Below are 15,368 nucleotides of genomic sequence, written 5' to 3' on the forward strand. Positions count from 1 at the left end.
CAGAGACTGTAATATCCCACTGCTCAAGCATTGTCCTCTCAACCTGGCCATGGTCTTTCACACAGCAACTCAACCCTGAGCTATCTGTAGGAAATAAGGAGAGATGTATTCCTTTCTTCAGAAAGGACAGAAGGAGGGAAGGAAAGAGTATGGATGCATGGAAGGAATGAAGGAAGGAAGGGGTAGAGAACGATAAAGAATGAGATCTAAAGTCAAGATTTGGAAGGAATAAAAGAGAGGGAGAGAAGAGGAGGAGGAAGAGGAAAGAGGGGGAGGAGGAAGACAGAAAAGGGAGGGATAAAAAGGATAAAGAAAGTGAAAGAATGAGGTCTAGAGACAAAGTATAAAAGGAATGAAGAAACAGAATGGGGAGAGAAAGGAAAGAGGGAGAGAGGGAGGAAGGAAAGAACAGAGGAAAAGAGAAAGAAGGACAACAGGAACCAGAAAAGGAGGAAGGAAGACAAAGAGAGGGAGATAATTCAGGGAGTCCCCAGAGGAAAGGGAGGCTGATGGTTGTTCTTAGGTCTCTGACCCAACTTTCCCTTTTGAATTTATCCACGTGCTTCAGCAACCTCAGCATTTCTTCAGTGAAGTATAGGTACAGGAGTACCAGAGATTGTCTGAGTTACACTTTCCAGTACAGGCATCTACCATTCCAAAATTATGGCTCACAATGTAAGAGGGAATGTTCAAGGGTGAAGGTGCATATCTCAGAGACATTTTTTGAAATCTTCACCTGAGGATATGTTTATTGATTTGAGGGGGGAGGGAGAGGGAGAGGGAGGGAGGGAGAGAGAGAGAGAGAGAGACATTGATGTGAAAGAAAAACATCAGTTGGATGCCTCTTGTACACGCCCTGACCAGGGATCAAACGCGCAACCTAGATATGTGTCCTGACCACGAATTGAACCCACAATATTTTGGTGCACAGGATGCCACTCCAACCAACTGGGCCACCCAGCCTGGGCTAAACTATTTAGCTCTTATAAACTTAAGATGAAAGGCAATGAAAGTATTTTTCTGCCTTACCAACTTAGAGATTTTTTATTCCAAAACAACATGTATCAGAATTTGCAAGTGCTGTGGCTTTTCCCTATTCAAGTAATGTCCTGACACAATTCTATTTTTGGTAGTGATTAGTTTAATTGCCTGTTCTATGGCATTTTCTTCTACATCTCACTACTTACGAAACAGCAGATATTTAAACAGTTCTGAAATTTTTCCTCCACTAAAAGCTTTCACCATTTTCCTGACAAATCCACATAATTTTCAAATAATTCTAGGGCATCTAGTAGGTATTTGGGGGGAAAAACCCTTACTCCTTGCACTAAAAGAAAATTCATCTGGATAGAAGCTTTAAATGTTAAAAAATAATAATAAACTAAAGAAAAAATGCTGGAAGTATGAAATTAAAACAAAGGTGAATATTTTTATTTTTAAAATATTTTATTTATTTATTTTTAGAGTGAAGGGGAGGGAGGGAGAAAGAGAAGGAAAGAAATATTGGTGGGAGAGGGTAACATCGATTGTTCATCCCTCACAGGCACCCCAACTGTGACCAAACTGGCAACTTAGGCACATGCCCTGATTGGGAGGAAGGGAGAACTACAACCAACAAACTGAACCACACTGGTCAGGGCAAGGGTGAGTACTTTTATAATTGACAAATCAGATGTCATTAAAGAAAACACTGGTAAATTAGGCCTCTGAAAATATAATTTTGTATGCTTCTGAACACTTTGTTATTCTTATAACAACATATTCTTTTTAACTAAAAGATCAGTGAATGCTTATTGCTCTGCAACTTATATTCACTTGGCAATAAAATAATGGCATCTTTCCAAGTTAGTCCCTTCATTTTAATGGACATATAAGTATCTCATTATATGTAATTCTTTTTTATTCTTCTCTTTTGTTAATATCTTAACTAACTGGGAGAAGCAGAGAGTAAGCCTACACCAATACTTCAAATGCCTAGAGATTGTTATCAAAGGGTTTCCAAGCACCTAATCCAATGGTTTCTTTGTTGCTTCTCCATTGTGTGGCTGGACATAAGTGATTCTGAAAAATCCCCACTGATTCACAGGCGGATATGTAGTTTAATATTTTTAAAAATATAGTAATTAAGATTCTGAAGACAATAAAGTTATGGATATTGAAAATTACATAGATTTGCTTTCCAGAGTAATAATAAAAATGCATCATTTTAGTAGTTAACTTTATTGATTCACTATTTTTTGTAATTAATGTAAAAAATTCAGCTTAACAGGTCAATACATTTCAGTATTGCTAATAAGGGGAGAGGAAAAACGAACTTTCTAACTTCATGATCTAAGTATTATATCTTCCAAGCAGTTTCCAAATGAATACTTAATTGTTTTCTTTGGTTCTCAGATTTCCCCCCCTACATTCTCCATGGCTTCTTTCCAGAAAGTTCCCTGAATAGAATTTTGCACACAGCCCAGCAGAGGGCCCTGTGTTCTGAGCCACAATCAGGCATACATAGAAGACACTGCAGCTACCAGTTAGGAAATCAGGAACCGAGGGCTCCTAACCTCCCACTCTCCACCCACAGGGCTATCAGGTTCCAGTTACAGCTGTTCAACTAACAACAGATGGCGTCTGCATTTCCTTTTAATCTAGGAGGCAGAATAAATGGTTTCTAAGAATAACTAGCAGCTTGGGAAAATATCCCATTATGTAATCACCATGCAAGTATTTCATATTGCAGCTTTTATTCCCCTGAGATTCTTATTCTCATTTAAAAGTGCATTTCAAGGATGCATACATGTAACATAAATGCTCAGGAAAAAGACATTAAACAGAAATACATCACAATGATAAACAATGGTTGTTTCTGCAGAGATTATGGCTGATTTTGCTACATTATTTTATTTCCCAGATTTAACAATTAGGATAGTTGTTTTGTTTTTAATATCCCTTTGTTTGTTTGTTTTTTATTTCTTGAATATTCCATTTTCAAAAAAGTAAACATAGAAGAACGAAAAGGCAAGAGACAGGAAGTAAATGCATGCTTATCAAAAAGATTCAAGACATTTGGACCAATTTTTTAAAATCTTTCTTAAAAGAATTTTTAGAACAGTATAAAATAACATACATGAAAATGACTCATTTTAGCCTTTATATAATTGGTCATTTTTATCCTTTCAGCAAAAAAGTGGAAGAATCCACTTATGTGCAGAAATCATGGATCTCTTTTCCAGAAACAAATTTTAAAAACTGCACCATGAAATGCTGTTGTTTTTATCTGGATTTCAAGGAGAGAGAAAAAAAACCCTCTCTGATGTCTTTCTGTCATTAAAGTATATTTTGAATTAAAGGATTATTTACTCATTTATTCCACAAATTTTTAGAGATTCCTTTTATGTGCCAGGTACTTTTCACACCATAAACTACTCTCTCCCTGCCCTATCCCCCCTCAAAGGTTTGCCTGCCTAATCTAGATCACAAAAGGCTTCTAGCACTGCTACTAACTTCATCCCCTCTAGGTAGATCCTCTGTCTCCCACTCCCAGCTGTCGCTTGGCTAAACCCCCCTTCATTCTTTAGTTCTCCAACAGTTCTTCAGGGACACCTTCTCATCTTCCCCTATCGCAACTGGCTTCTGCTCTCTGGGGGCATTTGCTTCCTCAGTACCATTGGATGGGCACCCTCATCAAACCCTTTGCAGACCCAAACCAGGTCTTCTGCTGAACTGTGGCACCAGGAAGGAAGGGTCAGGAAACTTTAGAGTGAAACTTGCTGACTTGGAAGTCCTATGTATGTATAAGTGGACTGTATGTATAGAATAATCATACTCCATGCACATAACTTTTTTAGTAAAAGTTTTATCTTTGCCTTAAGCCACCCCTGTCCATTGTTTTTGTGCATCTAGGTTAACACACTTTTAAAATAAGCATAACCAACCTCAAAAAAGCACACGATCTTGTTCACTATCTTATATCCAATCCTCACCTTGCTTTCTTCCACCCTCATGTAATATTCCTTACACTCCCCTCTTAATTTCAAATGCATACAAGAAACTGAAACATTCTCATTCTTGGAAGCATTTGAAATCTTGCTTCCAGGTAATTTTTATCAGTTTGGCTTAAATAAAATCTTATAAAGACTCTTTAGAGACTTGGACATTTTAAAGAGTGATTAGATAATAGGAGACCATAGGCAGAAATTTACCACCCCAAAGGTATGTGTTTACCTTTCAAAGGGAGATGGAACTCACAGCAAGTTATTTACATTCCAGAAGATTTTGAAGGACTAGGATCGAGTGCAATGGGCTCTCTCTCTCTCTCTCTCTCAATCTCTCTCTCTCTCCCCCTCCCTCCCTCCCTCTCTCTCAGAAGGGAAGAGGGTAGGCAGCTGTCTTATTCCTGTATAAACTCCCAGAATCTTAATTTTGCTGCTCCTCTCTTGTAGTCCAACCCCTGTACATATAGGTCGGTCCATCTGTCTCTTACTGAATTGCCCCAAAAGGAGAAAGAATTGGGGCAAAGGAAAACTGATGTAGTTATTCCCGTAAGAAGTAATAACTTGTTTCTTATCTTTACTTTTAATACATTATGAATAAGTACAGATATTAAAAGTTTATCAGCTAGCCCTGACCAGTGTGGTTTAGTTGGTTGGGCATTATCCCACAAAGCAAAAGGTTGCCAGTTTGATTCCTGGTCAGGGCGAATGCCTGGGTTGGTGTTCAGACCTAGTAGGTCAGGGCCCTAACAAGAGGAAACCGATGGATGTTTCTCACACATCGATGTTTTTCTCTCCTTTTCTTTCTCCCTCCCTTCCCTTCTTTAAAAATAGCAATAAAATAAATAAAATATTATTTAAAAAGTTTATCAGCTACATCAGAGTGTGTCTCCTACTAACAAGAACATCTCTCACAAAATCACAATTCGGTTATCATATTCAAGAAATACAACATTGATAGAAATATTATCTAATCTACAGTCCTTATTTAAATTTTGCCAATTTTCCTAATGATACACTTTAAAGCATTTTCCCCCATTCAGGATACAATCTAGAATCACACATTATATTCAATTGTCACATTCTTTTTAGGCATTTTTAATCTGGAGCAGTAGATTTGTCCCAACATTAACTTTGATCATGTTGTTAAAGGAATGACTGCCAAGTTTTTCTATTGTAAAGTTTTTCTCTTTCTAACAAGCAAATATTTTGTAGGGAGATCCTTTGATGATGAGTAGGATATTTTGTAGACTCAAACTCTTCCTCTCCCATTTAGTATTTCACTGATTATCCTCGTGTAAATCAGAAATGATTGAAAATGGTGATTGTTAACTCCTTTTTTTCTACATTTAATAATTGTATTATATTGTAAGGCACCTGGTATAAATTGAATGTTTTTGTCAACCCCAAATTTGTATGTTGAAAACTAATGCCCAAGGTCATGGTATTTGGAAGTAGGGCCTTTGGGAGGTAATTAGGTCATAAAGCTGGAGTCCTTGAGAATGGGATAAGATCCCAGAGAATTCCTCTTCCCTTCCACCAAGTGAGAACACAGAAAGGTACAGTAAAGGTTACTAGATTTAGTAATTACTGGTTTTAGGAGCCTTAAAACTGTAAAATATAAAATTATTGGCATGAAGAGAGAGAGAGAGAGAGAGAGAGAAAATAAAGCATTAGGTGATAGGTTACAGAAAGAATCTTGAATATCCTAGGGCCTAACAGTGCCAATATTGCTCTTCAAAATTAGGAAGTGCCATTTCTCATGGGAGCTCAAACTTTTAATGAATTTTTTAAAAGATTTATTTACTTGTTTTTAGAGAGAGGGGAAGGAGGGAGAAAGAGAGGTAGAGAAGCATCAATGTGGACTGGTTGCCTCTAGCACATTCCCAACTGGGGACCTGGCCTGCAACCAGAATCCAACCCATGACCTTTCAATTCACAGGCTGACGCTCAATCCACTGAGCCACACCAGCCAGGTCTAAAGAAAGAAATGTAAGAGAAACACACTTCTGTGACATTAATAGCTTTGGCACTGTATTTTTTAGCATCAATTAAAATTCTTCTGACATCACAGTACAAATTACATTATTTTAGCAGCAAGACTGGGAATAAAGGAATGGACACAGGGTTACAGAGCTAGACAAGGCCCTAGTGGGAAAGGCAGGACTAGGTTCCTTCATTCTATCCCTGGCAAGTTTTGCCTCCTCATCCTTGGGACCAAGGAAGGAAGGAAGAAAGGAAGGAGGTCTGATTCTCCTCTTACTCAAACCTCATCTATGCCAGCCTCTACCTGGATTGAACCCAATTTATGTCACCTCATTCTACATTAATGCTGTAAGATCTCTTTTTTTCCTTCTGTTTTGGAAGAGTTCCCATGAGAGAGAATGCTATTTAGACTGGAAATTTTGTATCATCTATAACATTGTAAAGGCTTTCAGGTGAGTTTGTATTTGTAAATACTAAGAACTTGTTAGTTTTTAGTGATTTCCCAAGGGAACACTGATAAAAAGACAGTTTGAAGATTTTCTTTCCATGTTATTTGCTAACATCTTTGCTCACACAGTTATTAAGAACATGAATCTGGGACAGAAATGTGTAATATAGAGGAAAGAAATGGCCCTTGATCCCCATCCTTGAATGAGAAATATAGTGTATTAGTCTCTGGAACTTCTATAACAAAATAACACAGACTGACTGGCCTAAATGACAGAAATTTATTTATCACATTCTGGAGTCTGGAAGTCCACGATTAAGGTGCTGGCAAGGTAGGCTTCATTAACACCTCTTCTCTTGGTCCATAGGTGGCCACCATCTCCATGTGAACATATGACCTCTTCTTTGTGAAGGAAAGAGGAAGGGGAAAAGGGGAGGGAGGGTAGCAGAGGGGAAGGGAGAAAGAAAGTGTGTGAGTGCTGTCTAGTAATCTCTTCTAATAAGGACACTAATCCATCAGATCAAGGACCCACCCTATGACCTCACTTAACCTTAATTACTTTCCTTGAGGCCCCATCTTCAAATACAGCCACAATGGAGTTAGGGTTTCAACATCCGAATTCTGAGAGGACACAAACATTCAGTCCATGACATGTGGTAAAGATGCCTTCATTCTTTATCATAAATAACAAGCTTAATATACTAGAAGCATTTGTTCTCTATAAATATATTGGTAAATTTTTAAAATATTAAAGCTGAGGATGGAATTCTACAGATAGTAAATTTTTTTCAGAAGTTCCAGAAAACATTCTATCTCTGCCTCAAGGTATTTATGTCTCATATAAAATGGCACTGACAGAAATATTGTGCTAGAACATATTATATACATAGACTGTTTCTATATCAAGCATTTAACTGCTAACCTAGACTTAAACCCAGGTATGACAGATAGGCCTTCTTAAGAGGAAGAATGCTCAGTGTTAAGAAACTTCTTCCAATGTGAAAAATCACAAAAGTTTTGGGGAAACAGCAGCTTTTAAAAATACTTTAGCCGGCCTTGGCCAGATAGCACAGCTGGTTAGAATATTGTCCCATATACCAAAAGGCTGCAGGTTCAATACCTGGTCAGGGCACATACCTAGGTTTTGGGTTTGATCCTCAGGTGTATATGAGAGGAAACCAACCAGATGTTTCTCTTCTCTCTCTCTCTTCCTCTGTCTCTAGGTCTCTCTCTCCCCCTCTCTCAGCCTCTCCCTCTCTCAGCCTCTCCCTCTCAGCCTCCCTTCCTCTCTCTCTAAAGTCAATAAATATATCCTTGGGTGAGGATTAAAAAAAACATTTAAGCCCTGGCTGGCATAGCTCAGTGGATTGAGCACAGGCTGGGAACCAAAGTGTCCCAGGTTCGATTCCCAGCCAGGGTACATGCCTGGGTTGCAGGCCATAACCCCCAGTGACCGCACATTGATGTTTCTCTCTCTCTCTTTCTCTATCTCCCTCCCTTCCCTCTCTAAAAATAAATAAATAAAATCTTAAAAAATTTTTAAAAAGTATACACTTAAAAAAAAACATTTAAAAATACTTTGGCCAACCCTGGCTGGTGTGGCCCAGTGGATTGCACATGAGCCTGCAAACAGAAAGGCTGACAGTTGGATTCCTGGTCAGGACACATGACTGGGTTTCAGACCAGGTCCCCAGTTGGGGGCGTGTGAAAGGCAACCAATCAACGTTTCTCCAACACACCAATGTTTCTCTTCCTGTCTTTCTCCCTCCCTTTCCCTCTCTCTGAAAAGAAGTAAGTAGAAATACTTTGGCCACTTTTGTCTTTCAGCTCAGAGGGGGTAAGTATAACTTTCTTCCATCGCCCCAAATCTGGATTCATCTGACACCAGCTGCCTCCACCATGCTACCAAAGTTCAACCCCAATGAGATCGAAGTCCTATACCTCAGGTACACTGGTGGGGAAGTCGGTGCCACATCTGCCCTGGCCCTCAAGACTGGCCCCCTTGGCCTGTCTCCAAAAAAAGTTGGTGATGATGTTGCCAAAGCAACCAGTGATTGGAAGGGTCTGAGGATTACAGTGAACCTGACCATCAGAACAGACAGGCCCAGATGGAGATAGTGCCTTATGCCTCTGCCCTGATCATCAAAGCCATCAAAGAACCACCATGAGACAGAAGCAAAAAACAAAAAACAAAAAAACATTAAGCACAGTGGAAATATCGCTTTTGATGAGATTGTCAACATTGCCTGACAGATGCAGCACTGATCTTTAGCTAGAGAACTCTCTGGGATTATTAGAGAGATCCTGGGGAGTGCCCAGTCTGTGGGCTGCAATGTTGAAGGCTGCCACACACATGACATCATAGATGACATCAACAGTGGTACAGCGGAATGCCCAGCTAGTTAAGAACTACAAAAGGAAATATTTCAATTAAAGATCATTTGACAACAACAACAAAAAATACTTTGGCCAGAGTTGCATCGTTATTTTGGAAAAAGCACCCAGGGGCTTGGTTTGGGGAATTGTGTAAAGTCATTAAGAACAAGAGTAGGTACTTCTGTGCTCTCTTCAGCAGCACATATACTAAAATTGGAACAATACAGAGAAGATTAGCATGGCCCCTGCACAAGGATGACATGCAAATTCAGGAAGCATTCCATATTTTTAGGAGAGAGGAGAGGAAATTTCAGGGGAAAAGGGGAAGGGTTTGCAGGAACAAGTATAAAGACACATGGACAAAAACTAGGGGGGTGGAAACGGGAGGGAAGTGGGGAGGGATGGGTGGGTGGGCTGGAATTGGAGTAAATGACAGAAAACTGTACTTGAAAAATGATTAAAAATAAAATAAAAAATAAAAATAAAATAAAATAAATTAATTTTTTTTAAAAAGAGTAGGTACTTCTGTTTCCAGCCAAGATGGAGTAACAAGGACCAGATAAAACACCCATCTGAAAGAAGTGAAAAATCCCAGACAATATAAATGGAACAATGATTTTTAAGACACTGGACATCAAGCAATAAAGGACAATGATCCTTGAGAAATGGTAAATAAAGAAGGTAAGCCCTGTGATTACCCCAACTTACTGCCTTGAGAGAGTTTCCAGGTCCAGCAAAGGGCCAGGAAACTGAGATGAAGCCCAATGGACTCCTTGAGTTGAGGAGCTCTCCTCGCTGAAATATAGTTTTGCAAGAAGTTATCACTGGGGGAAATTTGGAAAAGGGTATATGGATCTCTCTGTATTACTTTTTTATTTGAATTTCTTTTTTAAAATTGATTTTTAGAGAGATATAGGGAGAGAGAGACAGAGAGAAAGGCAAACATCAATTTGTTGTTCCACTTATTGATGCATTCATTGATTGATTTTTGTATATGCCCTGGCTTGGGATGGAACCCACAACCTTGGTGTATCAGGACAACACTCTAACCAACTGAGCTACCCAGCAAGGGCTCTCTATATTATTTCATACAATTGCATGTGAATCTACAAGTATCTCAAAATGAAAGGTTTAATTTTTAAAAAGCTTAACTTTAAAAACAAGAGAAATAAGGGAGCTTTCAGATATACAAAAGCTGAAAAAATTCATCACCAGCAGACCCTGCAAGGCAAGAAATGTTAAGAGAAGTCCTTCAGAGAGAAAGCAAATAATACCAGATGGAAATCAAGATCTACACAAGGGACTGTAGAACACTGGAAGTAATAACTACATAGGTAAATATACAAGATTTTGTGTATTTAAAATTCTTTAAAAGATAATTGCCCATTTGAGCAAGAAATGTATTATGGGGTTTATAACATGTAAAAGTATAATGCATGACAACAATAGCATAAATCTCAGGAGGGGAGAAATGAAAATACACTTGTAAGTTTCTTTTTTATTGTTGTTCAAGTACAGTTGTCTCCATTTTCTCCCCACGAATCCCTCCCACCTCACCCACCCCTACCTCCCATCCTATATTCTACCCCACTTTGGCTTTGTCCATGGACCCTTTATACATGTTCCTTGCCTTGACCGTTCCTCTTTCCCCTGTTACCCTCCTCCCTGCTCCCCTCTGGTTACTGTCAATTTGTTCTTTATTTCAATGTGTCTGGTTCTATTTTGCTTGCTTGCTTGTTTATTTTGTCGATTAGGTTCCACTTAAAGGTGAGATCATATGGTATTTGTCTTTCACTGTTTGGCTTATTTCACTTAGCATAAGGCTCCCCAGTTCCATCCATGCTATCTCGAAGGGTAGGAGCTCCTTCTTTCTTTCTGTTTTGAAGCATTCCATGGTGTAAATGTACCATCATTTTTTGATCCACTCATTTACTGATAGGCACTTAGGTTGCTTCCAGCACTTGGCTATTGTAAATTGTGTTGCTATGAACATTGGTAAAAACTATTAAAAGTAATGTTTAGCTCTGGTTGGTGTGGTTCAGTGAGTTGGGCATCAGACTGCAAAGCAAAAGGTTGCCAGTTCCCTTCCCAGTGAGGGCACATGCCTGGATTGCGGGCTAGGTCCCTGTCTCCCTCTTTCTTTCTCCCTCCCTTTCCCTCTCTCTAAAAATAAATAAATAAATAAGATTTAATAAATAATGTTTAGGTTTACTTGTAAACTTCCCACACTCTGACCCTAGAGTTGTATATTAAAAATCTCTTCAAGGAATATTCAGTACTGGAAACTTCCATACTCTGCTATAGATGGAAAAATTATAGTTGCATTGCCACTCATTTAAAAGTACCTTTATTTAGCCCTAGCCAGGTATCTCAGTTGGTTATAGCGTCGTCCCTAGCGGGTTGTATCCCCATCCCAGGTCAAAGCCCATACAGGAATCAACAAATGAATGCATAAATAAGTAGAACAATAAATCAATGTCTCTCTTTCTCTTCCTTCATTTCCCTCTCTTTCCAAAATCAATAAATAAAATTTTAAAAAATAAATAAAGGTACTTTTATTTATTTCAATTACAATTTACTTTCAATATTATTTTGTTAAAAATAAATTTCCCTTGCTGGTTTATGGTTAGTCTCAGGCTCGCACAGACTCCCATTGGCTGGGACGTCCCAAAGCCCACCTCCTGTGCGGAGCTATTTATCTGTCCCTGGCCCCTCAGAGTCTGGAGTCCACTCTCTTCTAATCTAAAGGCAGGGGTGAAGTAAAGCCCATCAATGTCCAGTGATGTTCCAAAGCTCTCCCTCTACTGCATTTCCAAGGCCTAATCTCACTGCCTGTCAGGAGCCTGCAGCAAAGTGGCTCCCTGCAGATCACATCCGATGAGACCGATGGTACTTGAGACCGATGAGTCAGGCCAATGGAGCTTGCATCTTTTTCTCAGTCTGTACATGGTCATCTCTCCTGAAGTGGGTAGCTGAGGGAGGCTATGCCATCGGTTCTCCGAAGGGGCATTCTTCAGGCAGTGGTTTTGGAGAAATGAAAGTGGCAGGTTTTAGAGGACAGGCTCAGGCACACAGAACTGCTGGGGTGGATCCAAGATTCCTTAAGGAGGTGCCCCTCACTTGCACCCTGTTTGGACATTTCTCACCAAACTTGCAATGCCAGAACTCTCCCTCTGTCCCTCAGGTGAGGGCAGCCTGAAGCTCAGTTTGCTCAGCTATAAAATGGGTGGGATTACCAACACAGTTGGAGAGCACTTGAAATTTTGTATGTTTTCCAGACATGTTTCTAAGAATTTTAAATCAACAACAATAAAAGCCAACAACAACTTTAAAATATTTTGAAATTTCTAGATGGATAATTTCCAGAGGGATATCAGAAAACCATAATCAACTAGTTCAGGTTTTAATTTTTGTTTTAATACATGTTGTGCTTGATGGTTTTAATGTGATGATGATGATGATAACCCAAATTACTTCAATGACTTTCATGGCTTGTCAGGTACCTGTGAAGAAGTACCTGGCTAAAGTTGTACCAGTTGGATGGGTTTGGAATGAGTCCTTGAGAAAGCATTGCCCTTCAGTGATCTCTGCCCCCCTCCTTCCATTCTGGATGTCGATTTTTGCTTATTAAAAAATATTTAATTTAGTTTTTAGAGAGAGGGGAAGGGGGAGAGGAAGAGAGGGAGAGAAACAGCAATGTGGGAGAGTAACATTCATCAGTTGCTTCTCCCACACCCCCAACAGAACACCTGGCTCCCAACCCAGGCATGTGCCCTGAGCAGTAATCAACCGGTAATGGAACCGGCAACCTTTTGGTTCACAGGTGTGCTCAACCCACTGAACCACACCAACCAGGGCAGCTCATCTTTTTGTAAATGTTGTGCAACAGAGCCAGGAATCTGTTTTCGAACATTGTCTAAAAATTAACATTTTTAAACAAATTAAATAATATTCAAATGAATTGAAATTTAAAATGCACTACACGGGCCCCTAAATTAATCTTCCTTTTGGTGAGCATTATGGAGCTCCTCATTGAGATTTAACTGGAGTTGTTCCTGACCCCACGTGGTGCCATGGCTCTTGCACTGGGAGATGAGGTGGGGACCAGGGATCCAATTTTAGAAAAGAGAATTTTAAAAATTTTCTAGACAATAAGAATTTGAAAACAATAAAAATGTTTAGAATTATGTTTGAAGCAATTTTTCATCATGCACTTTTAAATTGAAGTATATTTTACATATAATAAAATATACCCATTTCACAGTAGAGTTCAATGAATTTTGCAAATGCATACTGGACTGTCCAGTCACTTCTCAAAGTTCCTTCATGCCCTTCTCAGTCATTCTCCTGCAGTACAACAACTAGTCTGATTTCCTTCACTATAGATTAGTTTTGCCTGGCTTAGAATTTCATACAAATGGAATAATACAGTATTTCTCTTTTGTGTCTGGCCTCTTTCACTTGACCTTATGTCTATAAGGTTCATAGACACATGAAGTAGTTTGTTCCTTTTTGTTGCTCAGTAGTGTGAAAAAAAAAGTGGAGCCACTTTAAAATGGAGTCCAAGCTGCCACCCTGGAAGAACTGTCTTGCATGTCTTATTCCTAAAACCTTTGGAATGTGTAAACTGGTCAAAATAACCTTTGGACAGGACCTAAAGCAGCACTGTACTCCAAATAACCGTTTGCAAAGATAACAAGAAAGCAAATATTATGACTAATGGACTGGAAATTAAAAACATTCTTTCGAATGAACATCACTATGTTAGCTTATCTGCACTTATAAAAATGTCTTTCTATTAATGTAATTGTTCCCCTTCCCTTTCTAATAAATATCCATTGCCTCCTAACCTGAACATTATTTGGGTTTCTGCCTGAATCAGTGCTTTCTAAATAGCTATTCTTTGGATCTCAAACAAATGCTTGTTGCCTCTCACTTTGGCCTTTTAATTTTAGGTTAACAGTAGTATTCCATGATCCCACCCATAGAAGCAATCCATGGAAGTTCCAGTTTCTCCACATTCTCATTGATATGTGCTATTTATTGTCTGTCTTTTTAATTTTAGCCATTGGATGGTAAAGATCCTAATAGAAAAGGGGCAATGGGAAATTGAGGTTATATGGCAGCCCAGTAAGAACTTTTGTTTTTCTCCTTACAGGCAGAGAAAGCACTTTATAAATATAAGTTGAAGCATGTTGAGGTTCCCTGAGGTGACTTTTCTCTGATCCTTCCCACTTTATCACAGAGGGATCCTGAGGCTCCAAACAGGAGACTGTAGTCACTTCAAACACAACAGGCCATTCATATTGTTAGGGAAAGAATTAAAATCTAGTGCCAACACGGTGTATCCTCTCCACAGAGGTAGAAAGAATGAAATAGTTTTATTATTGAAAAGCATTAAACCAGACTGTGATGCGCATCACAAGCAATTCACTAGATTGCAAAGAAAGAAAAACCTTGACCTTTTATACAGCCACAGGGATATAACCCATTACCTGTATTTTCTCAAGAAAGCCAATACCTTGTCCTTAAGAGAACTTTATAGTACCGTTTGCTACATACAGTTCATCTCAAATTCACCTGGTAATTGGGGTAGCTGTATGCCTTTATCCAAAGGAAAAATAAAATACTTGTCTTTGACAAGCAGCTAACTTGCAGCCAGCCGCCTAGATCGAATTCCTACTGAGACTTAGGTAGGGGTACTATCTTCATGTTTACATTTCAAAGAGATGACTTCTAGGTCCTTAAGGACAATACTCTTGGGTTGTAAAACTGTCTGGAGGCTTATTTAGACTTTTAAAAGATTTACATACATCTGAAAGGGGCAGAAAAAACTGACGAGAGAAAGAGAGAGAGAGAGAGGGAGGGAGAGGGAGAGAGAGGGAGTTTTTTTTTTTGTTTTTTTTTAAGGAAATGCTCTAAGAAAGGGAGGGTGACAAGTCTCTTTCACTTTTAACACCAGGTAAAAGTCATCTTTTAAAAAATTGTATTTACCTCTCAATTCCTCCACACATTTCCCTGTGCTTGTGCCACATTCCAGGTCCATACGTCCCTCTCCTCTTCACCTAGGCATATATGACTAGACTCTCAAAATTCTTATCAACTCCATTTCTAACGGAAGCCTCAGAACAGCAGGCTACCCCTTCTAGGGCCAGATCCTCGGCCTGGCCACACTAGAGAACGCTATTATAAAAGGCTATTACTCTCAGAATTGGAAAACGTTGCCGATATTTGACCTGTTTTCCCACCCGTTTCAAATACGGTAAAACTGAAATCCAGGAAAATCCCAAATGGCTACTTAGGGTTCCGAGTCACTGGAACAAAAAGAGCACTTAGGGATTCCCTGCCCAGATTCAGGAACTCCTCAAGTCAGCCCCAAGTGAACGAAAATAGGCCTGCTTTATTCTGCCACGGCACGATTGGGGTTAAAGCCCATTGCACACAGGATTCCTCCTGACTACGCCTGCGCAAATCCGGACCTGTGAATCTACCGTAGACCCTGACGTTTCGGGCAGCCCCTCCTAATCCGGAACGCGACCCATATCCCGTTGGTCCTGCCTTGACAGGCGTGAACC

At 39.4% G+C, this 15,368-nt stretch overlaps 1 non-coding gene and 1 pseudogene across 1 annotated transcript; both read left to right on the forward strand.

Annotated features, from left to right (window-relative positions):
• Nucleotides 1-8,268: 8,268 nt before the first annotated feature.
• LOC123832650 lies at nucleotides 8,269-8,823 on the forward strand (annotated as a pseudogene).
• A 153-nt stretch (nucleotides 8,824-8,976) lies between these two features.
• LOC123832851 lies at nucleotides 8,977-9,083 on the forward strand. Its single transcript, XR_006788113.1, has one exon. It is a non-coding gene; the product is annotated as a U6 spliceosomal RNA (small nuclear RNA).
• The last annotated feature ends 6,285 nt before the right edge of the window (nucleotides 9,084-15,368 follow it).

Source organism: Phyllostomus hastatus, unplaced genomic scaffold (assembly GCF_019186645.2).
Source record: "Phyllostomus hastatus isolate PE091 unplaced genomic scaffold, TTU_PhHast_1.1 phas_scaffold_200, whole genome shotgun sequence".
NCBI lineage: Eukaryota > Metazoa > Chordata > Mammalia > Chiroptera > Phyllostomidae > Phyllostomus > Phyllostomus hastatus.